The 26,199-nt window shown below is 42.6% G+C and overlaps 1 long non-coding RNA gene across 1 annotated transcript in view; it reads right to left on the bottom strand.

The window, feature by feature from the left end:
• Window positions 1-506: 506 nt before the first annotated feature.
• The window catches only part of Gm20043, a 37,477-nt gene continuing 11,784 nt past the window's right edge, over window positions 507-26,199 (bottom strand). Inside the window, exons 3-7 of the long non-coding RNA XR_105531.1 lie at window positions 18,798-18,940; window positions 8,369-8,483; window positions 7,017-7,697; window positions 6,658-6,711; window positions 507-1,782 (exon numbers count right to left, since the gene is read on the bottom strand). This is a non-coding gene — a long non-coding RNA (predicted gene, 20043). The remainder of the gene's footprint in view (window positions 1,783-6,657; window positions 6,712-7,016; window positions 7,698-8,368; window positions 8,484-18,797; window positions 18,941-26,199) is intronic.

Below are 26,199 nucleotides of genomic sequence, written 5' to 3'. Positions count from 1 at the left end.
TGGCTTAACCCATTCTCTGTGGTGGGATACTTAATGTAGCACCAATCTTACCTTGCTAAATACCCTCATATCTTGCCTATCTGACTGCTCATATTCTTCTGCTGTAGACTAGTTCATAAATGTCTCTAAATGTCCATGTGTTCAGGCCTTAGTCTTGAACTTGAATAGCCTTGAATAGACAATAGCACTATGACCGGGTAATAAAAACCTTTCTGGAAGTGTGACCTTAGAAGAAATGTGGGACCTTGGCCTCTTCCTCACTCTTTCACACTTTGGTTGTGAGGTGAGCAGTTTTGACCCACCATGCATGTGATAGGGTCCCACAGTCGCAAAAGCACTAGGGACAACTAAACACTGACTGAAGTCCCAATCTATGAGTAGTTGTGAGTACATCTTACAGTAGTTGGGATCTGACTGACATAGAGATCTTTTTATTAAAAGTCTATTTGATGATATACAATTTTTTATCTCCATGGGAAGCCTTTTCATTTTTTATTTTTCTTTTTCACTTTCTTTAAGTGCACCCTGTGTTTTCACCCAGTTTCTAACAATAAGCACATACAAGGACCATCACTGAATTTAAGATCTCTCCACACTTTCTCTCCTAGTAAAGGGAGCTGCTTCAGGAAGGGGACTTTGTTTTTGTCTGTGTTCTTGCAGAGGATTGCTGCATTACTGTTTTTTCCATGAATGGATGGTCTGTGTAGCTCTTCTTCCGAGCTCCATGCCCATTAAGCCAAGTGGCTCTCAGGTTTTGGCAGGCATAAGACTCACTTGGAGAGCTTGTTAAAGGGTAGATGCCTGGACTGCTGCATCAGGAACCTAAAAACGTTTCCCAAAGTTAGTGAAGCTGCTTCTGCGAGGCCCCACACTAACAATGCTAAATAAAATAGATTTACTTATTTTATGTGTATGTGTGTGTGCCTGAGAGTATACATGTGGACCATCTCATTTTGAAGTCTGCAGAAGACAGAAGAGGGCATTATACCCCCTTGCAATTTGAGCTACAGATAATTGTGAGCCAACATGTGGGTTCTGGGGACTGAACCCAGGTCCTCTGCAGAAGTTTCAAGTGCTCTTAACTGCAGAGTCATCTCTCCTGCCTTAAAAAAACAAACAAACAAAAAAACCCAAAACCAAAAAAACAAAAAACAAACCCAACAAAACAAAGCAAAACAAACAAACAACCCTAGTCACTGAATTAATCCAAAATCTGAGCACCTGAGCCTCCACCCCAGTCCCATACGTGGACGATATTTTACTCTTTGTCTTCCCAGGAGGACATCTGAGCCTCCGCCCCAGTCCCATACGTGGACGATATTTTACCCTGTGTCTTCCCGGGAGGATTTTCTTAAGAAGGTAAAGTATGTTGACAGCTGATGGAAACATGGATCTAGTCAGACATTCCCTTTTACCAAACAAAACTAGTGGGCAGGAATGTTGATTTTACAACCCTTCTTGTGTGGGTGTGAGTTTTATTAGTATGAGTTATTTTCCTTGTGCTTTATACACTGCAGAAAACTGTCAAATCCACTTTTTATTCCTCATTTGCCTGAGATGTAGCTTTTGGAACATGTGAACCCCATTTGGTGGTGGCATCCAAAGAGCCACTCTGAGCAGCTTTTCTCCTGTGCCTCTGTATCTTCTGCTTCATCGACACTCCAACAAATGACATATTCTTTCCTTTCTAATCATTTCCAAAAACTGCTTCCAGAGGTACATCCATTAGCATGCAGTGCTTAGAAGCAGAATGGTATCCGTGAACAGTTGGAGCTTGGAGGACTATTTGAAAAGGACAGATGTAAATCATAGCTGTTATCTTCAGTAGAGAACCGTGGAAATGCAGAGGTCTGGGGTAGTGGGGGAGGGGCTGCTTGGCCCTGGGCTTCCTGGAGGGTAATTCATAAGAAAGATGTAAGGTGGGGCGAAAGATTTTAAGGAGAGGAAACAATTCTGAGGAAGAGACTAATTACCCTCCAGAGCTGGCTAGTAATGAAGGTCTGATTATAGCTGGGAAATTACCTTCTTTTGATTCTCATGCATTTAATGGTGCTCTATGGAAAGAGTCTTGGGTGCTCTGGCCCCTGTCCAGGACAATCGCATTTAAAATAATGGGTGTTCAGTTCTGAAACTTGTGGAGTTTGCAGTGTGGGAGATGGCTCACTAAATCTCCTTTATGTTTCTTTATACCCCTCATTCCCAATGACTCCAACATGTTATTTATCTTCAGAGTAAGCTCATAGTGTATGTGTGTGTGGAGGTATGGCAATAGGAGTTACAAATGGGAAAACATATCAGGGGGGCATATCAGCTGAAATCCAACCTAAGGCTGTCATGCCAGTAGTGTCTCTCCCTAGCAGACCCTGAGGAATAGCCAAGGATTGCCAGCACATTCAAATTCATGTCATAAGAATGATTCATTTAAATAACATACAAGTACATGCTTTACACTGCTTCACTGAATTACAGGAAATGGGGACAACAAGCTGGCTTCTATTTGTGTCAGTGATTGATTGCACCCTTACCAAAAGGCTTGGGTCATATTAATTCTTAAATTTGTCACATATATTCCTCTAAATTCTTCTCAAGAAATGTGATCAGTGTAAAGTAAAAGAAAACTGTTCTTGTTTTCTACCATCAGGATAAGGAGATACTTTAGAATGGAGATTAAGAGCTAAAAATGAATGATTTAAAACAGCAGCAGCAACAGCAACAACAAATACCCTGTCCCAGGCAGACCAGAGAAGCTGTCATACACCAGAGGCCTCAACTTTCCCTTTGGGTAGTTGCTAAATCTTGGACATAGTACATATCTCAAAGGCCAGAGTGTTAAAGACTCAATCTTCTGGGCATTATTGGGAGGTAGTGGAAAAATTTTAAGATGTACGATATGGTGAGAGGTCTTTTGGTTATTAGGGCTGTGTCCTTCAAGGGTACAACAGGATTCTAATCCCTTTCTTTCCTGTCTCTAAATTCCTTTTGCTCTGTGCAGAGCTTCTGCCATGGAATGCTGCCTCTCTGAAAGCTGTAAACTATGACATCAACCAGCCTTGGAATGAAAAAACAAAACAACAACAAACTCAACAAAGCTCTAGAACCAGAGCCTGAATGACTTTGTCTTTTAGAGATTTGATTACCTTGGGTATTATTATTACATTATATGATGCTGACCAAAGCAGCGGCATGATATAAAAAAAGCTGGTTTTTCTTAGGCACTTTGAGAGTAGCATTGGCAAGGAAGAAGGGATCAATTCTTTCCTCCCTTGGGAGTTTGTGAGGAGTTTTGTATAGTCAGGTAGGGCTGAGACTCATCAGGGGTCTTTAGCTCTTGTCATGAAGAGGCCAACTCTGTAGTTTTCCTATCCTATAAATTGGAGCAGTAACAACTTCCTTCCCTTAAACCCAGAGCTTGGGGAGCTAAGTAGGACCTCAGTTACAGTTCACAGGAAGATAAAAAAGTTCTTCCTGAATTTTAATTTTCTCTTATGTGGGACCTCAACAGCTCTTTCTGACATTTATTTACTCCTTCAAGATAATAAATTTGGGGTGGCTGGGCATATAGCAACTACAATAAGACCCTCAGGAATCAACCAATTAAGATCATCCAAATGCATTGCTTCTCCAAACCAATGCTTACAAAAGAAACCCTCCAAAGACTACCTTATTTGCATGTTAAATTTGAGTCATACGCTGTCTTCACTACATCTCTGTGCTAGCTAGTCCTATTTCAACTTGATGCAAGTTAGAGCCATTTTGGAAGAGGGAGCTTCAATCAAGAAAATGATTGGCCTGTGGAAGAAAGCCAGTAAGCAGCACTTCTGCATGGACTTTCTGTTAGCTCCTGCTTACATGTTTTTACCGTTTGAATTCCTCATTGTTGAGGATAGCTCTGGGGCTATTTGTAATTTGATGCTAATTCCATTCTCCTGTGAGTGGTTGTGAACCAGAAATCAGTCAGCACTCAGGTGATTTCCTATAAACCTTCTTCCCACCTTAATTTGTAACATAAAGCCTAGAGCTGGTGATTGAGCAGATATTGGGAAGGTGGAGCTGAAAGGAGAGAGAGGGGGGGGAGTAGGAGAGAGGAGACGGGACACAGAAGAGGAGGTGGAAGGAAAGCAAGCAGAAGCACATGGCCTGGAGATACTGCAAGTTCTAAGGAGTCTCATAGATGGGGAAGATGGTAGTGTAGTGGTAGATTTGCCCAATCTTGGCGCACAACTTGTATTCATATTAATTGTGTTGTGTTTTCATTGCTGGGGCATATTTGTGTTGGAAAATTACTACAACACCTCATTGATAGACTGTGATGTGGAACGCTAAGCTGAAACAAATCTGTTCCTCCTCAAATTATTTTTCTTATGGTGTTTTATCAGAGCATCAAGATAATTTCCTCTCAAAGTCCTTTGCTTGCCTGAATTAAAGTGTTAACAATGTCACCTACTATATCAAGATCAGGACCAACCTTCACACATAAACATATCATTATCTTCTCCTCAAGATCTTACATTAATATTAAATTATAAAATACTGTCCAACTTCAAAAGTGTCAGTGTCCTTGAAAATTTTGAATAGTTTAAAAGTTGAAGACCTCAAGCCCAGCCTAGTCTACATAATGAGTTCTAAGACAGCCAGAGCTACATAATGAGATTTTGTCTTAAACAAACAAACGATTCAAGTTCTCTTTAAAAAGTCCAAAGTCCCTCAGCTGTGAGCTCCTCTAAAATAAAATAAATTATATACCTTATTATTTCAAGAGGGAAGAACCAGGCCACATTCATACCAAAGTCAAATCAAACTCCAACACCATGAATAGCTCAGTATCCAACTCTGGAACTCATTCATGATCTTTTGAGCTTTAAAGGACTTGAATAGCACCAACTCTCTGGATCTGCTATCCAAAGTACACACAGCATGTGTAGTATGTTCATGCTGGCTCCTCTACACACTTGCTGGTCTACTGTTACCCCATCATACCTGCATGTCCAATATGCTGGGTAACCCCTGTAACTCAATGACATCAATGCACTCAATGACCCCTTTATGCCTGTAAAATCAGTACCAAAATGGGAAACTAACACATTGCCAAGTTCTGCTTCCAGCCTTGGACACAGGCTTGGCTTTACAGGACCACAACTTTTGTGTGTTGCCCATGAGGAAATACTTCCCAGAAGATTTCACTTTAGTGATTTGGTCTTCTATTAAAATCATAGCTTATTTTTCAGGCCTAGGTAACCAGCATTGATTGTTCTGGTAAATCAAAGATTTCAATTTAAGGATGCTGGTTTCTTGTTACTCATAGTTGATTCTTCAGCTCAAGCTGTCCAGAAACTATAGAGTATTAAAGCAAAACATCACACAAACAACTCTGATAGTCTTTGCTTTCCTCTGAAAACTTCACAAGTCAGGCATCCTTTATCTTGCTCAACATTCCTAACTTTTGAGTTCCCACAATCCAGAAATCTCTAAACAGTCAATAGCTTCTCTAGTCCAAAGCTCCAAATATCTCCATGATCTCACCCACCCTACACCACAAAGGCAAATACACAAAGGTTCACTACAGCATACTCTTCTTTTACTACCAGTTTCTGTTCTAGTTTGCTCGCTCTCTCTCTCTCTCTCTCTCTCTCTCTCTCTCTCTCTCTCTCTCTCTCTCTCCTTTCCTACTGTTCTAAAACACTGACCAGAAGCAAATTGGGATTTAAAAGAAAAAAGTTTGTTTGGCTTATGGCCCATCCCTTATGAACACCAAGACAGGAACTCAGGGCAGGAATTGAAGCAGGTCATGGAGGAATGCTGTTTACTGGCATGATCCTCATTGTTACTCAGTTTGCTTTTAATACAATCACCTGGTTACCTGCCTCCTGGTTGGCACAGCCCATGGTAGACTGGGTTTTCTCAAATCAAAGCTTAGTCAGGAAAATGTCATATACACATGCCCAGAGGCCAATCTGATGGAGGTGATTCTAAAATTGCGGTCCTCTATTACTAGAAGACTTTAATTTGTGCCAAACTGACAAAAGTTAATCAACACAAGGCCAATTACAGTATCTCTAGCTTCCCATAGTTTTCTCTCAGAGAAGAGTCTTAAATAGTAAGGTTTCCTCCATATTTTTCTATATCATCCTGATTTGAGGTTGTAGCACTGGTTTTTACTGTTGTTTTGGTTTGGTTTTGTTGTTGTTTTCTCCGTTATGTACTCACACACTAGCTACACCATGGTCCATGCTTAGTCTACCTCTACTGTGGTAATGCCAGTTAAAAGCCTCTAGACCATTAAATTCAGGCACATATTAAAGTTCACAATTGTATGACTCTAAATACAAAACAACAACAATAACAACAAAAACAATAACAACAACAAAAACCAGAAAGCCTTCAGAGGCACCTCATTGTCATTGTAGGCCAAAGGATGCAAACTCCTTGCCTATCTGTTTTACTATTTAGCAGAATTTGGAAAATTATTTATCAAAGTACAAAACCATCTTCCTGACACATTCATTCAGCAATACTTTTGATGAATGTATCACCAGGACTAAGAATTTTGGACCAGTAAAATAAAACATAATATGTTTTCATGAGAAATGTCAGAAGTTTAATTTAACTACCAATAATTTATCAGGAAGAACAATGGATACATTTGAAAGATAAGCTTACCACTGAAGAGGTCAACTCAGGAACTGTGAAAACTTCCACCAGACCCCTCTTCTCCTGGAAGAGAAAAGTCATAGAACACATAGGCACCCCTCCTTTTCAGAAGGGAGAATCTAATTACATTATTCAGACCACAGGTGGGACTGACCACCTGCAGATAGGGGAAGCCCAGAGCAGATAGGGGAAGCCAGCCTCAGGGCTGAGGGACCGTTGCCCCCCTTCCCTGTCACTCTTCCCATCCCCCCATCCAAGGAAAGCCTTTGCTACCTCATTCCCTAAAGACCAATCAGTCTAAAAGATGTACTGTTCCACCAATCATATTGTGTCTAGTTGCTTCTGCTCTAAAAACTATAAAAACTCACTGAATGGGCTGCCTGAGGTTGCCACTTCTCTGCCGGGTGTAAAACGACCCCAACATGTTGGAACAATAAATTCCTCTTGCTTTTTGCATTGATTCCTGGCTCCATGTTGTTCACTCAGGGTTCCCCAGTAAGCTAAGGCTCCTCAGAGACTTACATTTGGTGCATTGGCTGGGAATCTGACCTCCTGTGGGGATACACCTGAGAGTGGTGAATTGGACATCTCAAGCAGGTACCATGTTTTTTGTTTTTGTTTTTGTTTTTGTCTGTCTTGCTCTTTGTCAAAGTTTGAGTCTATAATAAGCCTGAATGAACTTTTGGTTTGCTTGCAAGCCTCTGGGGAGCTCTGAGAGCCCATGGTGTTTGGGGCAGTTAAGAGTGGCAGGCTGACGTGTCTCAACGTCAAGACGGAGGGAGCCTGAAGGACGCTTCAGATCCCCTAGAGAAAGTAGGGAGGGCTCCCCTCCATCAGACCTGGTCCCAGCATAAGCTTGCCGTGTCACCTGAGTAACTGGATTCTTCCATCAGTGATGGGGCAATTTGTCTGCGTCTTGATTATCTTTCTGTGTGTTCTTGGACTGGGGCTGATGAAATTTTTTGGACATGGAACAGCAACACTCTACTCTGCTGAGGATTGTCCTGAGTCATGGGGATGATTTCCAGTGGTGAGCATGTAACCTGTCACTGGAGGTAAAGAAAAAGACGCTCAGGACTTTGTGCTTATCAGAATGGCCCACCTTCGAAGTTGAATGGTCTCCGGAGGGGACCTTTGACCTCCCTGTAGTTGTGGCCATTCAGAAGAAGGTCTGCTACCCATCTCTTTCAGGTGCCCTATATTGTGGTCTGGAGGGACTTATTAACTGACCTTCCCTCTTGGATTAGGGGTTCCTTCCTAACAGGATTCTAGTGCTCCAGGGACAGACTGTGCTGCCTGCAGAGCCAGGCCATAAGAAGAAAGTTCTCCAGGATCCATGGACAGTAGACATTCTCCTCTTGGATCCTCCTCCTCTGTAGGCCCCTGCCCTTGCACCTAGTGCTTCCCAGATACCCCAGGAGGATACTTCCATGTCTGTCCCATCCCTTTTGGCTCTCTACCCCCTCACTTCCACCACCAAAGGGGAATCCAGGTCCCACCATGGGCATCAGGAGCAAGAGGGCCACCCCTCCAGAGATGACAGTGGCCCTCCACCTCCAAGCCTATGGTCCCATAGATGAGGATGGAAATCCAGACATGTAATATTGGTCTTTCTCTTTGGCCAACCTGTATAACTGGAAGGCTCAGCACCCCCCAGCCCCCTTTCTCAGACAACCCTAAAGGGTTGATTAATTGTTTTGAGACTGTCTTGTTTACTCACTAGCCCACTTGGGATGATATCCAGCAATTCATAAGAGTGCTTTTCACAACTGTAGAGTGGGAGAGAATCGTGCCAGAAATGATTCCAATTTCATGAAAAATGTTCATAGATCAGGCTGTGAGAGACATTAAGAAGAAATTTTAGAGACCAGAGAGATTGCAAGGTAAGTCTTTGAGAGAGATAGTGCAGGTAGCAGAGAAGGTATATCATAATAAGGGAACTGAAGAAGAGGAAGAGGAAGGAAAGCAAGAAGAGGCAGAACAGAAATAACTTAGAAGAGAAAAGCATCAAGACAAGAACCTACAGAGAATTCTAGCAACAGTGGTCAGGGGAAACAGAAGATCAGGAACCTCAGGCTAGATGGCAGAGGCTCCCACTTGAGAAAGAACCTTGTGCTTACTGTAAGGAGTGTGGCCATTGGGCCCAGGAATGTCCCAACAAAAAGAAGCAGGGGGAAAAGCCCCAAGACTGGGAAAAGTGCCCCCAGATTCAGAAGATATTAGCCCTAGGCGAAGAAAGCAATTAAGGGGCATGGGGTTCGGAACCTGTCCCCAAACCCAGGGTAACTCTAAAGATGGAGGGGAAGTCTATTCAGTTTCTGGTAGACACTGGGGTACAACATTCAGTATTATTCCAAACACATGGGCCCATGTCCAAAAAGGCATCATGGGTACAAGGTGCCACTGGGACCAAACAATATTCATGGACTAACTGAAGATCAGTTGATCTGGGCAGGACTGGGTATTTCACTCTTTCATGGCTATCCCAGATTGCCTCTACCCCCCTCCTTGGCCGGGACCTGTTCACCAGAATGGGAGCCCAGATCCATTTCCTCCTAGAGGGGTCCCAAGTTAAAGGTCCCCAGGGAGAACCACTCCAAGTCCTGACTCCAGGCTGGAGAATGAGTACAAGTTGTTTGAGACCTTGGACCGGGCACCCCATGATTTAGACTGGTGGCTCAAGGCCTTTCCCCAGGCCTGGGCTGAGATGAGGAAGGCCAACAACCAGCCCCCGCATCCATGTGGAGTTCAGAGCCCAAGCCTCCCCAGTGTCTGTGCGCTAATATCCAATGTCGAGGGAGGCCCAAGACAGAATTAGGACCCACATTACCAGGCTTCTAGAATAAGGGATTTTGCAGAAGTGCCAGTCAACTTGGAATATTCTCCTCCAGCCTGTGAAGAAAACCGGGACCCAAGACTATTGCCCAGTACAAGACCTATGGGAGGTAAACCAGTGAGTTGCTGATATACACCTTACTGAACCTAACCCATATACCCTATTGAGCTCCTTGCCACCCTCTAGGACTTGGTACACCATCCTGGACCTCAAGGATTTCTTCTTCTGCCTAACATTGACTCCCCAAAGTCAGGACTACTTTGCATTCGAGTGGAAGGATCCTGAGCAGGGGGTGAATGGGCAACTCACATGGACCAGGCTGCCCCAGGATTCAAGAACTCACCCGACCCTCTTTGACGAGGCCCTACACTGGGACCTTACAATCTACCGTGAGTCCAATCCATAAGTAACCCTTGCCCAGTATGTAGATGGCCTTTTGATTGTGGCTGAGACCAAGGAGGACTGTCTAGAAGGGACTAAATGCCTCTTAGAGGAACTGGGAGGATTGGGATACAGAGCCTCAGCCAAAAAGGCCCAAATCTGCCATAAAAAGTTATTTGGGCTACCTGCTGAAAGATGGCCGGCGCTGGCTCCCCAATGCTCAAAAAGAGACCATCCTGCACATCCCTCCTCCTCAGAGCCCCAAGCAGGTACTAGAAGTCCTGGGCATGTTTGGGCTCTGCCGGCTATGGATTCCAGGGTTTGCTGAATTGGCTGCCTCCTTCTACCTTCTGACTAAAAATGGACAGTCTTTCCATTGGGAGGAAGAAGAGCAACAGGCTATTGACACGATTAGGTAGGCTTTGCTTGAGGCCCCTGCTCTAGGACTGCCTGATGCTAGCAGACCTTTCTACCTTTATGTGGCAGAGAACAGGGGGATAGCCCACTCAGCAGCTGGGGGCCCTGGAAGTGCCCAGTTGCCTGTCAAAGAAATTAGACTCTGTCGCTGCTGGGTGGTGGCGGTTCTAGTTAAAGATGTTGATAAATTGACTCTGGGGCAAAACCTGACCATGACAGCTCCCCATGCCATGGAGAGCATTGGTCACAAGCCCCCAGATTGATGGCTGACTAACACCGGCATGACTAATTATCAGACTCTGTTGCTAAACTCAGATGAGGTGGCCTTCATGTCATCAGTGGTCCTCAATGCGGCCGCTCTGCTTCCTGAACCAGACATTGACCCACCAGCTCATGATTGCCAACAGGATTCTGAGGACCAAGGATGGTGAAAGGACCTATCGGATCAGCTGCTCCCCAATGCAGAGGTGATCTGGTTCACTGATTGCAGCAGCCACCTAGTAGAGGGACAACAAGGTGAGGGCCGCCATTGTGGATGGGTGCCAGGTGGTCTGGGCAGAACCACTTTCTCCGGGAATGTCAGCTCAAAAGGCAGAGCTAATAGCTCTGACCAAAGCCCTGGACTTGGGGGCAGGCAAAAAGATCAACATCTACACTGACAGCAGGTATGCCTTTGCCCCCTCACATGTACAAGGGGCAATTTACCAACAGATGGGACTTTTAACATCAAATGGAAGAGAAGGTAAGAATAAGGCTGAGGCCTGGGAGGTGGTGGCACACGCCATTAATCTCAGCACTTGGAAGGCAAAGGCAGGCAGATTTTTGAGTTTGAGGCCAGCATGGTCTACAAAGTGAGTTCCAGGACAGCCAGGGCTGCACAGAGAAACCCTGTCTCAAAACAAACAAACAAACAAACAAACAAACAAACAGGCTGAAATCAAGGCCCTCCTAAACACCCTCCTAAGGCCAACCAAGGTGAGCATTATCCACTGTCCCTGCCACAATAAGGGGGAGAGCCATATAGCTGTAGGGAACAACCTAGCTGATAAAGCAGCCAAGGAGATAGCCTTTAAAGACCTTGTACCTGTGCTGATACAATGGAAAAAGCTTAACAAACCAACCAGCGGAGAAGTTAAAGAATGGCCTCATTGGGGCAGTGCCCGGCCCCACCTAGTCTACACTAAGGAGGAGGAGGCCCAGATCTCTAGCTACCCTACCAACTACTATCTCAAGAGTGAAGATCAATGGAAAACCCAAGAGGGAAAAGTCATCCTCCCTTGGGACCAGGCCGGAGACTTGCTATGACAGATACATAAATGGACTCACTAGGCAGCAGAAAGCTGATAGAAGCCATTAAGGGATCCAGGATGTTCATCATGGACCTAAAATACCTGGTAGAGGAAATATCAGAGAGCTGCAAAGTCTGTCAACAAGTAATGCCTGCCATACCAAGATAGGTACAGGGAAGAGACCTAGAGGAAATAAACCAGGAGTCTTCTGGGAGGTAGATTTTACAGAGGTTAAGCCTGGAAAATATGGTTATAAATAGTCACTAGCCTTTGTAGGTACTTTTTCAGGATGGGTAGAGGCTTTTCCCATGAAACAGGAGATGGCTTCAGTCATGGCCAAGAAGACCCTAGAAGAGATTTTTCCCAGGTTTGGGATACCCAAGGTAATTGGTGTGATAATGGACTCACCTTCATCTCTCAGTTAAGCCAGGGGTTGGCAAAAGTATTTGGGACAGATTGGAAACTTCATTGTGTATACTGTTCCCCGAGTTCAGGCCAGGTAGAAAGGATAAATAGAACCTTAAAAGAGACCTTGACTAAACTGACCTTAGAAACTGGCAGAGACTAGGTGGTACTCCTTCCCTTGGTCTTGTTCCCAGGCCAGAGCACCCCCTATCATTTCAACCTAACACCTTTCAAGATCCACTATGGAGGCCCAGCTCCATTGGTGGCCACTGGGCCTATAATAGAGATCTCCCAAGAAGGAGATCAAGACCTTGTCAAAAGACTGGCGTCCCTTGAGGCAGTTCAGAGAGAAATATGGTCCCAGTTGTCTGCCATTTATGTTCCAGGAATGACTGAGGTGCCACATTGGTTCCAGATCAGTGACAGTGTCCGTGTTCGCTGACATCAGATAGACAAAGTAGATAGCATAGTTGCCTGGATACATGCTCCTCACATGAAACCAGTGACCTGTCCACCCCCTGGAGACCACCCACCTTGGAGCGTGAAGAAGACAAGCAACACTTTAAAGCTCAAGGTCATTTGGTAGGCCACCAAGGATGAAGAATTTCCTGACCCTTATGGGGTTTCTGATTCTGATATGGTATAAGGAGCTGAGTGCTGAATCTAGCCCACATCAGCCCACCAAACTGACCTGGAATATATCATCAACCCTAACGGGCAATGAGGTGGCCAGGGTAACCCAAGACCACTCCCTTTTACTTGGTGGCCCCCTCTAACTTTTGATCTGTGTGACCTGGCAGCCAGATTGGACACCTGGGAAATTCCAAATCAAAAGGTAAAGTGGGGAGGGTCTTGCCAGAATGTCATAGGAAAGCATCATGTTCACTAATGCCATGCCCAGGAAAAGGGCTGGGAGGAAGGAGCATAGGATGCGGACACCCCCAAGTAAGAGACCACCTATGTGAGGTCCCAATTCATGTATGCCCACGAGATGAGAGATCCAGGTCCTTAGCTTATTAGTGCAGGGGCCCAGAAAATTTCTACTGTGCTGCTTGGGGCTGTGAGAGCTTGGGTGATACCTACTGGAATCTGAGCTCAAGCCGGGATTTAATCCCAGTGAGCAGATCCTCTGAAGGAAGGGGACTCATGAGTAGCAATTGTGGGGGATATCACAAGTCATTGGAGAACATTCATTCAGGAGCACATCCAGAAGTCTCCTGGGGAAGCCAACAGCCCTCAGGAATGTGGGCTGGAGAGGATCAATGCCTCAAGTTTTCTTGCAACCCAATCACTGTGCAGTTTACTCAGAAAGGGAAAGAGGCCAAGGATAGGTGACATGGGGCCTCAGACTATACCAGGAAGGATATGATGATAAATTTTTTTTTTTCCCATCAAACTCAAGATAGAAACCTCTACTAACCCTATGGTAACCAGTAAGTAGGTTATGAGTGTCTGCCATAAGCTACCATGCCCAAGCCCCCAGCACTAACCCAGGTACGGTTAACTACTGTCATGATCCCCAATATCCAGGAATAACCCTCCCTTTTCTCTCAGAATTGGCCCCACTGACTGAGCTTATCAGTAAGACCTTCCCAGTACTCAGTGAATCCAGGTCCAAAGTGACTTGTTCTTGCTGGCTCTGCTATGATATAGCTCCCCTATATTATGAAGGGACTGCCTTTGTCTCCCCCAATATTAGCCTGTCTAACAAGTCCTCTTCCTGCTGATGGGCCCAGAAGTTGGGTGTAGGGATCACCCTACAGGCAGTGACTGGCATGGGAATCTGCCTGGGCAATGTCCCCTCCTCCCAAGGGTCCCTTTGCTCAGCTGGGCTCACTCATCCCCTCTGTACACCCCCGTGTCCTAAGTATATCTAGAGATTTTTGTATATTAGTTCAGTTGGTGCCCAGGCTGGTTTACTATCCGTATGAAGAACTGTTAGATAGATGGGATGGGTACTATTGTACCAAACAAGAACCCATCACTGCCTTGACAGTGTCTCTCTTACTTGGACTGGGCACAGCAGGAGTAGCGACAGGGACTTCTTCCCTGGTACTACAAGGCAAAAGCTCAGGGCTGTCATAGACTTAGACATAGAGAGGATCGAAGAATCAATCACCCACTTTCAAGAGTCCCTACCCTTCCTCTCTGAAGTAGGCCTACAGAACCACTATGTTCTAGATTTACTCTTTTTACAACAGGGAGGGCTTTGCGCAGTCCTAAGGGAAGAGTATTGCTTTTACCTTGACCACTCAGGGGTGGTTAAAGATTCTATGGCAAAGGCACAAGAGCATCTAGCCAAGAGAAGGAGAGAAAGAAAACAAGCCCAAGGATGGTTCGAGTCTTGGTTTAACAGCTCCCCCTGGATTTCTGCATTGTTAGGACCCCTGATCATTTTGTTCCTGTTTCTGACCTTTGGCCCTTACATTCTAAGTCACTTAGTTGCTTTTATAAAAGATTGCATAGGTACAGTACACTTGATGTTCCTGAGACAAAGATATCAAGAGCTAAATACAGAGGACCAGAGATATGAGCTGCATAGCTATCCACAATAGCTTCAGGATTGAAACATGCACAATGAAAAGGGGGAAATGAAGAGGTCAGCTCAGGGACTTTGGGAAATTCCACCAGACCTCATCCCTTCCTAGAAGAGAAAGGTCACAGAACACGTAGGCACCCCTCCCCTCCAGAAGGGAGAAGCTAATTACATTCCTCAGACCACAGAGGGGATGATCACTGACCACCTGCATACCAGGGAAGCCCAGAGCATGTAGATACATTCCTCAGGGCAGAGGGACTGTTGCACCTCTGCAGCCAAGGAAAGCCCTTACCATCTCATTTCCTAAAGACTAATCAGGTTTTTTAAATTAGATATTTTCTTTATATACATTTCAAATGCTATCCTGAAAGTTCCCTATACCCTCTCCCCGCCTTGCTCCCCTACCCACCTACTCCCACAATGGCCCTGGCATTTCCCTCTACTGGGGTATATAAAGTTTGCAATACCAAGGGGTATTCCCAATTCCCAATTCCAATTCCCAACGATGGCCGACTAGACCATCTTCTGCTACATATGCAGCTAGAGACACGAGCTCTGGGAGTACTGGTTAGTTCATATTGTTGTTCCACCTATAGGGTTGCAGACCCCTTCAGCTCCTTGGGTGCTTTCTCTAGCTTCTCCATTGGGGGCCCTGTGTTCCATATTATAGATGACTGTGAGCATCCACTTCTGTATTTGTCATACGAGACAGCTATGGGTCCCTTCAGCAAAATCTTGCTGGCATATGCAATAGTAAGACTAATCAGTTTAAAGAATGAACTGTTCTACCAATAATATTGTACCTATTTGCTGCCACTCTAAAAAACAATATAAAAATTCACCTAATGGGCTGCCTGAGGTTGCCACCTCTCTATCAGGTATAGGACAACCACATCATGTTGGAACAATAAATTCATCTTGCTTTTTGGATTGATTCCTGGCTCTGTGTTGTTCACTCAGTGGGTCCCTGGTAAGCTAAGACTCGCCAGAGTCTTATACCACTAGAGTCTAACTTTACCTGAGAACTTAAAAACCAAAAATTAAAGAGTCATCTTAATTTAGATTTTATCCTAACTTTTTTATAGGAATCATAGAAACAAGCTACAATGATAAAGCTAGAGTCACTGGCTATTTACTCTAGATAAAGAATGAAATGTTTAAGAAATCCAACCATCTGCTGTTTTAAAATTCTTCTTAAGTATTTCTGGATGTTCTGGTCCTAGCCAGCTATTATCTCTTCTACTTTTGATCTGAAAGTTTGGAGTAGACTTTTCTTTTTCAGTTCATAGGGAAATCATTTGTCCTAAGAATGCAAATGTCAGTTTTCAGGCCATAGTAAAAAAATACTTTGTCAGCATCATGTATAAAAACCAAGTAAAGTGGAGTATAAACATAAATAAAAACTTACAAGTATAAAACTGTCGCGTCAGCTCTCAACCAGCAAGAACGACACGACCACCAGTCCTTCTAACAGCAGTTTATTCAGCAAACTTCAGTCTTCATCTCTCTTCTTTCTCTTCATCTATATCTCCCTCAAACCCCAGGCCTCTCACTCTTATATACTCTCAGTCCCCATCCACTCACAGCAGGCCACATCACCTCACCAGGCACGCAGCTTCAGCCAATCAGGGCGGCAGGGGCATGTCTCCACCAAATATGGACTTGTTTAAACCGCCAGCATCATGGTGCACCTGTGCAGCTCTCACGATGGTCGTGGCTTATTTTCAGGTGTATGAGGAAGTCAGGTGCAAGTCATAAGACTTAGCTGCAGTCCCGGGCGCCATCTTGGGACTGCTGCCACACCCGCTCCTCACATAAAACAACTTGGATAAAGTTTGGAACAAAGCCTTTGTAATATTAGATTAGACAAAGATATAAACTCGGGATGATAAACCATCAAAGAAAAAGGGGGAACTCAAACTCCCTTTGCCCCTCTTACTATATTAAATACTTTGATTCTCTGGCAAACCCTAGTGAAAAAATGAAAAACAGGTTATAGGGACAAAAGACAGCCATGTGTGCACACTGACATTTCAGTCAATGGCAAACCTCATGCATGACAGATTTCTTAAAACTATGATGCACCTGACACTGTCCTATAGTATCCTGACATGATAGTTATCATGACATGTATAGAAACACTTGAGTTTATGGTAATGCCAGTGTGAACAAACCCTCTGTGGTGTCAGACATAGAGAAGTTTAGCCTGTATAATTATGGATGTATACAATGCTTGATAACGACAACAAACAACTCACACTGGTTGTTTATTGTTTTGAGTGTATACTCCTTCTGTTTACTAAAAGAATTAGCTGTAAAACACTAAGCCACGCGGTACCAGCAGCCACCTCTTGATGACATCAAGAGGTCCTTTCCAGTGACTGACCACACAAACCTGTGTAAGTCTACTTCATGGTGTCACAATGCACAGCTGAGGATGCATCTGTGTTGATAAGCAATGCAGGATAGCAAAGAAGAGACCTGATACTGCTCCTGCTTCCAGGACATGTAAACAATTCTGAAAACTCAATAATGAGGAAGAAAGAAAGAAAGAAAGAAAGAAAGAAAGAAAGAAAGAAAGAAAGAGAAAGTCTAGCCACTCAATTGAAAAAATCTGAAAAGAGAGGTAAGAAGAAAGAGATCATGGATGGTTAATTGCTGTAGAATGGTATAGAGGGCACAATTAGCATCATGGGAATACAAATTAAAACCATAGGGAAGTACTACTATGTATTATGAGAATGGCTAAAAACAACCTCACAAGGAACAAGAAACAAAAGAATCATGCTAATACCATTGACTTTGGGGAAAATCATGAGGAACTGGAGCTCTCACTTATTGTCTTTGTAACATTGCAAACTATTACAAGTCTTTGGAAAGGCATTGTTTGTTTATAAAGTCATACATGTTCCTACTGTGCTGCTCAGCAGCACACTCTTCCTCAGGCATTTACCCAAAGAAATGAGATTGCTATTTAGAGGAAACCTATGTGCATGTGTTGGTAGCAGCTTTATTCATAATAACCAAACACTGGAAGCTAATTAAATGTCTCCTGCTTATCGTCCACCCTTTCCTGTCAATAATTCCAACTGAAACTCTCCCAGGACTTCTGACGTATCATGTGATTTTGATTCCATCCATAAGCAGGCTCCTCCTTACTCTGCATTCTCGTCTAGCTCATCCAGAATAGTGTTCAGTTTATACATCACGTGAATTGAATAGCAACCTCTGGATGGGAGGATGCAAATGGCAGCCTCAGCACTAGGGGACTACAGAAGAAGAGCCCCCCCCCCCCGCCCCCACCGCCACCATTTGCGTCCTTGTTCAGCTCAGAAGTTGGATGAGCCACAAGCCAACTGTCAATTTGGGTTTACCTCCCTCTCCTGTAAAATCATTTTTTACTCTTTTTTAAAAAAAGTACATAAACAAAAGGGCTTGATTGTATGGATGTGATACTAGGAATATAAGAATGCGAGTGTCTAGCCCCTGTGCAGGCCACCATACCTGCTGCAGCCTTCTCTCGCCTGCACAAGATTCCGACAGGCACCCTGCTGATACATTGTCTGTGAGTCCCTAGTGAATAGACAATCCCCTAGCCATTATTTCTTACCTGGGAAGTGAGTTAACATCAAAGGGATTATTGGCATGTGACACATCCTGCTCCCCACCCCCTTCTCTGCCTCCTGCCAGGGAATCCAAGCGCCTGGCTCCAGGCTCTTGCTGTGAAACCTCCCCCATCCTCAGCAGCTCTGCAAAGAGCCTCCCTCCTCTGCCCCAAGTGCTCAGGTTTCTTTCTCCTCTAAGCCCTGCCTTACTGTTGCCTCTCTGGCTGGCTGGCTGGCCATGGCTTAATAACTCTTCTAATAAACTCCTTGTTCCCCAATAATCTATCTCAGTGCCCTCTTGAACTTTTGCCACCCCTTTCCAAAACCTAACACACAACAAAGGACTTGCCAAAGCAGGCAATAATTCTGACTGTATGTTAAATACATGTTGTTTATGAAAGTGGCCATATAAACACTATAGTTCCATTTCTACAACATTCAAAGGGACAGAGAGTAAATGCAAAAGGTTGGAGTAGGAAGAGGTGGTAATTGCAAGAAGGCTCTGAGAAAGATTTGGGGGTGGGGGGTGAAAGAATTGTGCCATGTGTTCTTTCTACACTGGTGAAAATTAATAGATCTACTGGGGGAAAAGATGTGTTTTGTTGTCTAAGATTTATCTCAATTAAAATGGTCCTATAGTTATTACTGGAAAGTCATAGTCTTAATTGGGAAAATACCTTCTTTTTATGCTTGTTTCATTGTCAGAGCTCCATGGTTATTCAATACACCCCTGCTGCAGTGAACCATCTCAGAGAGTCTTGCATCAGCCTCATGGTCTTTAGATAAAAGGTTCCAGCTTTGTTCTGATTTTTATCATCTCCTGGGGAAAGATATTGAAATCATTGTTTAACTCCCTTCTAATTTCTTTGACCATATTTTCTTAATTCACATGCAATATCAATTTTATCTTAATGATAATACTATCATTCTATATCACTGCAAACCTCTATGTGCAGCTCTGTCCCCTGGAAAGTCTGAAGTCCTTTGAAGTCTCACTACTGTGCACAAACTCTGTTAAACTTTATTCCCAATATTGTGAGTAAACTTTATGGCACAATATTGTCTCCTCTGGCCAGGATTCCTCCTTATATCTTGTTACTCTAGGCTAACTTCTACTCATCTCTTAAGTTTTGGCTAACGGCAGAGCATAGATACTTACCAGTCCTTCTATCATATTCTAGACATAAGAGATTAGTATATTATTATTATTATTTTATAATCTTTGTATCTGTTCAGATTGTTTTGTCTTTGAAACTTTATTCAAGGCCCTTCATATTGATCTGATGCAAAACCCATTCAGTAGATGCATTCTTCATTACTCATCATGGCTTTGTGGACCATCTATGGGATGGGCGAGCATGTGACTAGCAATCAAACCACAGAAATAATTCAAATGAAGGAAAATGTACCTGCAGACACATTTTTCTGATGAGGAAGCCCTTGAGCATGTTTTTTAAACTTGTTGATTAAATATGACTCTTTCGCTCTTGTCTTAATGACTTTACTGGGCTGCTGTAATATAACATCTGACAAAAGTCACATAAGGAAGACAGGGTTCATTCTAGCTCATCGTCCACCATGGTGAGGCAGTCGCGGCTGCAGGAAATCGGACAGCCAAGGCCATGGCATCCACAGTCAGAAAGTAGAGAGTGATAAATGCTTCTATTCATCTTTTTTCTCCTTTGAATTCAGTTTCAGGGGTCCAATCCACAGAGTGTTTGTGAGTCTTCCTACCTTGACTATCCTAACCTAGATATCACAAGCATTCTCAGAAGCTAACCATTTCCTCACAGGCATGCTCAAAAGCTTGTCTTTTGGATGATTCTAGAACCTATCAAGGTGATAACTTGGACTAATCATCACAGGCCTCATTACTCTGCTTCTTAATTTTGGTAAATGATTGGTTTTCATAGCATGTTATAGCCAGCCAAGGTTTTTAGCCAGAGCCTTTAGAAAATTTTCAGACAGGTTTTTTTTATTGTCAAGTTATGAGTAATAGATATATTTTGGATGCAGCTTCCTTGTAAGATACATGATTTGCAAATATTTTATTTCAGTCTCTGGGTTGTGTTTTAACTTTTGGATGTCCTTTAGGTATACGTCTTTAAACATAATACAAACCATTTCATCTATTATTCTTTTGTTGTTTGTGCTTTTGTTGTAATGTTCAAGAAAATGCTTTTTACTCCAAGGTCTCAGAAATTTATGGCAATATTTTTGTCTAAGAATTTTTAAAAAACCACCTCTGCATTTAGATTCAGTGCTCTGATTCATTTGAGTTAAATATTGTGCATGGAGTAGAGAAAGGTGTGGTGGTTTGTATGTGCTTGGCCCAGGGAATAGCACTATTAGAAGGTGTGTCTCTGTTGGAGTAGGTGTGTCACTGTGGGTGTCGGCTTAAAGACCCTCATCCTAGCTGCCTGGAAGTCAGTATTCTGCTAGTAGCCTTCAGATGAAGATGTAGAACTCTCAGCAACAAAGTCTTCCATATGCTTACTCTGATAGCCCATTAAACCCCCATTTAAAGCATTCCACTGCTTTCCAAATCCAGAGTCCTAAAATTCACATTCTGGTCAGGCCAATCACAGCAATACCCTAGTCCCTGATACAACTTCTTAGTTAGGGTTCTACTGCTATGAACCATGACAAAGGCTACTCTTATAAGGACAACATTTAATTGGGGCTATCATCAAGGCAGCATCCAGGCAAATATGGTGGAGGAGGAACTGAGCATATACAAACTATCACAAACGGTCTAGCCTCATTCTGGTGTGGATTAATATCCACTAATAAAAGAATTTTTTATTTCTTCTATAATCCTATTTTTAAAAGCTAGTTTTTCTAGCTTTTCCTCCTCCCATATGTCAGAAATATATAAAACCAACAGTTCCCAAGTTTATATGTTATGGTTGTTACAGTGACCAGTGGGAATGCTAAACCCTATGCATAGTTTAATATCACATCCCAGGGAAGGGGCTCTGACTGTCAAACTCTTCAGAAGTATGGTCTTGGACTGACAGGAAGAAGGGATTAAGTCATGGGTACCAAGAGGACCCTGGGGCAGGAAACTTACTCATTAGATATCCTACCCATAAATGTGGCCACTGCAAAATGTTGTAGCAATGTCAAAAAGAAAGAAGAGCATTGAAAGTAAGGGTCATTTTCACCTGAGTATAAACAAGAACAGTTAAACCAGATGTGGTACCATATGTCCATAAGCCCAGCGCTCTCAAGGCTCAGGAAGGGTAATGAGATTTGAATGCCAGGCTCAGCTACTTAGTGAGACCCTGTCTCAAAACAATGAACAACAACTTGCCATTAAACACTTTATTGGTTACTTGTCTCATTGCTATGACTAAATACCCAGCACAATCAACTCTAGGGGGGATTTTATTTTGGTTAATGGTTTAATGGGATACAGTCCATCATGGCAGGAACATGCAGAGGGAGTCTCTGTGGTGGTGCATGACCAAGGCTGCTTGCTCACACTGCATTGGATCAACTGACAGAGGCTGACTCTGTACTAAGCTAGTTCATTCTCTTTCTTTCCTTTTATTTGTTCTAGGACTACTGTATGTAATGGTGCCCTTCACATCCAAAAAATGACCTACCCTCTCAGTTAATCTTCCTCAAAAGCCCTAATACACACATAAAAAAAATGTATGCCTCACTAAAGCCATAGCTATTTATTGATCCAACAAATTGACAGTTGAAATTGATCATCACAAATACATTAAATATGAAAAGGCACACATATAATGAGACTTTCAAGGAAACTTTTTTTGCTATCAACTAAAAAGTTGAAGGCAGCTTTCCATGTTGGAGTGCAGATTGGAGCAGGACACTGATTCCAGGAGAATGGGAGCCTGAGTTCTGGACACACAAACCCTGGCTACCACGTTTACTTTGTAGTAAAGATACATATCCAAGTATGAGGGTGAGGGTGAGGAACACAGGCAGTGTTATGGAAACTAAAGAACACCAGGATGAGAAGAGCTTGAGGAAAAGGGTTGTTACTGAGGTAGGTGTTGACATGAAAGTCAAGGAGAATAAATGAGGTGAATGATGGGAAGATTAGACTTACAAAAGACAGCACCGTTGCACAGTGTAGCTGTTTGTGGGGAAAATGTTTCTACTTTGAAGGGCAGATTTCTTAAACTCTGCACCATTGATATTTGAACTGACTAGCTCTGCTGTGGGGATTTCTTATGAATGGTAGGATGTACAGCAGCCCCTCTGGTCTCTACTTCCTAAATGCCAGATTACCCTTGTACTGTGAATAAATTTGTTCTTCACTCCCTTGGTTGGGAAGCAATAGGAAATGGCAAGGGTGGGAGTGAGTATCCCATCCTGGTTTTGGTGTGTAAAATGTGATGGCTTGTGCTATCCTATCTCAGGTCTTGGATGAACTGTGCAAGTCATGTTTCACAAACTGGTGACCCTGGATGATCTTGTAGATGGATACTCAGTGGAATTCATAGGGACTGGAACTCGTCGGGATTGTAAAGGGTGCATTTCTCAAATGCTTTAGCAGCTTTGGCATTGCCCATATATTTTCTCTCACCTCTCTGCTCCCTTGCCTCAGTAGCAATAAACTTCTGAGCCATTTCTCCATTTGATTGTATCTATATGCACAGTGGTCCCAGAGCCAGAAGTGCTTGCTTTCACCTTTCTACCAAGATAATCCCTACAAACCCTTTTGAGTCTATCTAGCTCAAACATCCTTTCCTTGGGGAATCTTTTACTGAGAACTTTGGATGCACTGATGTATGCTTCCTTTTTACTTCTGAGATACTGGGTTATTATTGTCATTGCACAGTTTTGTACTGGAACGAAGCACTTGCTCAGTTTTTTCCTCTCTCTTTTCACACTAGACTGAATTCCTTAAAAGTAGGGTCTAACATGATATCACTTTTTCCCAGTCTGCTTTGTCTGGAATCTCATAGGGACTTAATGTTAATCAATGTGTAAAGGATAGAACTGAAGTAGCTAAAATAATCCTTTTTCTACTGTGGCCACATCTGGACAGTGAGTTGGGTATTTAGAAATTTCCATTCTTCAGCAACTTATGAGGTTCCTTGATTAGTGATACTGACAAAAAGGTAAGAGGGGTGGAATCAAACAGAAGCAAATGAGCCTATGAGCAAGGCACATATAAATCTATCTCCTAATTAATTTAAACATGCACAAAGCTAATTATAATATGCAGAGTACAGGTAAGATCTTGTTTAATCACTCATCTTTCCTGGTTAGTCACAGTGCCCAGAGGCCATGTCTGTTAGTATGCTTTTGTGGGACTCAGCCCCACCCTCGGTGGCTGACTCCAGACCTACGCTTTGGGATTGTTTGCTTCTTTGGGTTTTCCGTGTCCCACCACCACAGCATGTTCCTGGCTTGTCTAGCCTTCCCATTCTTGACATGGCATCACCTTGTACCCAGAAAGAGGGCCAGCAGCTCCTAGGATCAGAGCTCCATTTCTGCTTTGCTGGCAGCCTTGCTAGGCCAACTGTGAGTTATACTAATGTGGCCTTGGCGTGGACCATCCTTCTTCATCTTGTGGCTGTCTAATTCCCCAAGGTCTGTGCTGTGCCCCTCTGGATGTGTTCAAACCATGGCTGCACATCTGCTGTTTGCTTTTCTCAGTAATCTGGGAGGGGCTGTTTATCCGTCCTGAGGTTTCTGGTGGGAAGAAATAGCTTCAGGGCAGAAGCTTATGAACAACATGTCTTAGAAACAGACCTCTTTCTCCTGTTTTCTTCCTCCTCTGAGCTGGAGCCTCCCTGACTGTATTTAATCAGTGAGAATTATGGTCCTTGTTACAGGCTTACCCTTGGTCAGGTGGAATTGGGGAAAGCCTCAAAAGTCTTCAGAAACATTTTACTTAAAAACAAAACAAAACAAAACAAAACAAAACAAAACAAAACAAAACACGAAGAATGTGTGTAATGAGCTACCAGTTGAGGGGAAACAAAGGAAAACACATACAGGCATAAACACATGCAAATATTTCTGTGCTTATGCATCAATTTCTTTGGAAACAAACATGGAAAAGTAATGGAATTGGTTATTTATGCGAAAGGGTACTAGGCAGTGAGAAGATGGAATGGTAGAGAAATTCTGAATTGTATTACTTTTTATAAACCATACTATTCTTACTTGGAATTTTTGACTTCTGATCTAAGAAAATGCATTATCTATTCCAAATATAAGTGGGGAATTCTATAAATAAACAGTTCACAGAAAAAAGAAAACCATGTTTATAAAGATAAGATGCAATAAAGCTGAGCATTCACTTTTAACAAAAGAAATATACATTTAAACCAGAGAATGATTTTTAAATATTCAACTGACAAACACGGAAGCATTAAATAATATAGAGCATGAATGTGAATTTCATAAAGCAAGCTCTCAGGGGTGGCAGAGGTAGTACACGCTTTTAATCCTAGCACCCCAGGAGTCAGAGGGACCAGATTGCTGTGAGTACCAGACCAAACTTATCTACAGAGTGGTTTCCAGGATAGCAAGAGCTGTACAGAGAAACTCTGTCTAAAACAAAAACCAAAAGGATGGGGAGAAAGAGAGAGAGAGGGAGAGAGAGAGAGAGAGAGAAGAAAGAAGGAAAAGAAAGAAAGAGAGAAAGAGAGAGAGAGAGGGAGGGAGGGAGGGAGAGAGAGAGAGAGAGAGAGAGAGAGAAGGAAGGAAGGAAAAGAAAGAAAGAAAGAAAGAAAGAAAGAAAGAAAGAAAGAAAGAAAGAAAGAAAGAGAGAAAGTGAGAGAGAGAGAGGGAGGGAGGGAGGGAGGGAGGGAGGAAGGAAGGAAGGAAGGAAGGAAGAAAGAAAGAAAGAAAGAAAGAAAGAAAGAAAGAAAGAAAGAAAGAAAAAGATCTTTCAAACACCATTGTCAGGGTGTGCACAGATTCTGATGACCTGACAATCTCTCTCCCAGAGATGTACCTGTGTACATTTTCATATATCACTGAAAGTCATATAAATATGTTCATTGCAGATATTTGTATTTGTATATGACTGAAAGCAATCCAAATCTCTCAATAATGAAGATGAAATTCATGGCATATTTACTTGGGTTTGATCTTCTCATTAAAAGAAGTATGATCTGATCTATTTATATAAGAATATATTAAAACATTTCTAAGATATTTAGTTCATTGAGAAATGTTTGATGCAGAACAGTCTGAATTCTGGACTTGACTTTGGCTGTTTCTTCTTTAGTCCTTCTCCTTTTTTCCCCAGGTTTTACTTTTGATATTTTAAAAGTAAGGCATCTAAATAATTCAATTACTTTAATTATAAAATTATTCTTAATTATTAAATTAAAGGAGTCTATTTGATTGCAAGCATGTTTAACAAAATCAAGATAAATGTTGCCTCTATTAAGTCTTTGCTTCACATGTTGTCATGAACATAATATTTTTACTTTTTATATGAATTGATTTTCTTAATATTACCATTGTTTGGGTGAGGGGTTCCCAAAGGTTAAGGTCATCAATATGTTGGTACAACTGGGAGATAGTGAAGCCTTTAGAAGGTATGACCTAGTGGAACAGAGTTAGGTCTCAAGTACACCCATTATGGAAGTCCGTATTATAACATTTTCTTAAGAATTTTTGCATCAACATTTGTGAAAAAATTCTCTAGCTGTCTTTTAGTTTTAGGTTTTGATCTTAATATTATGTTGGACCCATAGAATAAATATGGAAAGTTTGTTGTGGGTACTTAGAAAGGCAACTGATTTTGTATCCTAGTATTTTGCTGAAAGGATTTATCAGATCTAAGAGTTTCCTGCTGGAGTCTTTTAAGTATAGAATTACATAGTGTGCAAATAGGGATAATTTGACTTCTGATCTGTATCACTTTCATTTATTTTGTCTTACACTCTTACTTTGGCTTTGAGCATTGCATCTGATGTAAGAAGAGAGAATTGGCACTCTTGTATCATTCTAGGTTTTAGAGGAAACACTTCCAGATTTTTTTCCTTTAGGGAAATAATGTTGGATATAAATTTGTTAAACACAGCCTTTACAATGTTGAGATCTGTTCCGGGTATGATCCTGTGACCGCTC

The sequence above is a fragment of the Mus musculus genome, chromosome 13 (genome assembly GCF_000001635.26).
Source record: "Mus musculus strain C57BL/6J chromosome 13, GRCm38.p6 C57BL/6J".
NCBI classification, from domain to species: Eukaryota; Metazoa; Chordata; class Mammalia; order Rodentia; family Muridae; genus Mus; species Mus musculus.
Note: the sequence above shows the minus strand (reverse complement) of the source record. Positions and strands in the feature narration are given on the sequence as shown.